The sequence below is a fragment of the Mandrillus leucophaeus genome, unplaced genomic scaffold (assembly GCF_000951045.1).
Source record: "Mandrillus leucophaeus isolate KB7577 unplaced genomic scaffold, Mleu.le_1.0 Scaffold527, whole genome shotgun sequence".
Lineage (NCBI taxonomy): Eukaryota > Metazoa > Chordata > Mammalia > Primates > Cercopithecidae > Mandrillus > Mandrillus leucophaeus.
In genome coordinates this window covers 927151-928836 of record NW_012105664.1, presented here as the reverse complement: position 1 = coordinate 928836, position 1686 = coordinate 927151, and positions in this window count along the sequence as shown.

Here is a 1686-nt window from a genome sequence, read left to right as displayed (position 1 = left end):
CCCCAGCCCTGTCCCCACAGTGCTCCAGCTGCAGTCACCTTCCTGCCCGCTCTGCTCAGCTCTGTGGCCCTGCTAGTGCTTCAGCGCTCAGCTCGGGCACCACGTTCTCCAGCAAGGATTCCCCAGCCATCCAGGCTGGGTGGGGCTGGACCACAGGTTTGCTCCCTCCTCAAATCCCCTGCAGACAAATCATACCTCAAGGGCAGGAACCATGCCTGACTCATCTCTGTGGCCCCAGAGCCCAGCGTGGGGCCGGGCACAGAGCAGGCACTGGTGAGGGTCTGAGGAACATGCAAATGAGACAGTCTGAATAGGTAATGCGGGCGATGACACTGGAAAACACCTGTTGTTCTTTTCTCTCCGCTCACCAAATTGAGCTCTAGTTCATAATATGGAATTTGGCTTCAGGCCATCCTGAGCTCAAACCCTGGTCCCGAGCCAGCTGACTTTGGGGTGGTCACCTGTAGCAGATGCCGTCTGTGCCTGCCATGTCGCCTCAGCCATGCCCACTCGGGGGGCCCTCAGCCCAACTTCCAGCTGCTGGAGACTCCCTCTGGGGGCCCGTATTAATCATACTTTTTATTTTCTGTATTCTGATGCTTTGACATCTTGGGGACTTGCTGACCCTGGAGTGACGGCCCCTCCCAGGGATAGCCAGTCCCTAGAGAGAGTAAAGGACTTGGCTGTGATCACGCCTTTCAAATGCAAACCAACCCAGAGCCCACATGCTACACCGCCTATCCGGGGCTCCCGCACTCCGGGCCACCATCCCCCTGCACTCCTCACCCCGAGGCAGGTGCCAGACAATCAGCAAGAGCCTCCGTGCCCCAGAGCCCACGGAAATGATTCGCACCTGCCAGTACTCAGCCGGCTTACCCTGCCTTGCCCACACCTTCCTGCAAAACCACAGTAAAGGCTCCGGCCCACAGTCCCCCCATTCCCTCTGCCTGCTGACCAACCCTGGGGCTTCCGTGTGTGGCCCTGCGAGGCTGGAGGCCTCTTCCACTTTGGATCTGTGATAGCAGGCTATCTTCTCAATGGTAGTTGCCTACTGGTCTGCTGGCCTCAGCATACCTGAATAATAACAAAACCAGAATCATCTTCAAACAGGTCCAAAGTCCCTCTGCTCAGGCAGGGCAGGCCGGAAACGTGGGAGAATGATGAATGGTCCCTAGAGAAGCCCTCAACCAGTGTCTCCAAGTGTCTCCGAGGTATTGGAGGGTAAATGCCCAGCTGGATGGTACCGGGGTGACTGTCTACCCTGTGAGAAGCCAGCACTGAATTGGCATTCACCGCTCCTGTTGAACATAAACAGTCTCCCAGGGCATCAGTATCAGACAAGACCACTTCAACATCTTGTCTTGGCACAGAAAAAACAACGTCAAAGTCACAGGCCAAGTGTGGTGGCTCACGCCTGTAATCCCGCCACTTTGGGAGGCTGATGCAGGTGGATAACCTTGAGCCCAGGAGTTCAGCCAAGACCAGCCTGGCTAAGATGGCAAAACCCTGTCTCTACTAAAAAATACAAAAATTAGCTGGGCATGGTGGTAGGTACCTGTAATCCCAGCTACTTGAAAGGCTGAGGCAGCAGAATTGTTTGAACCCGGGAGGCAGAGGTTGCAGTGAGCTGAGATTGTGCCATTGCACTCCACCTGGGTGACAGAGCGAGACTTCGTCTCAAAAAAA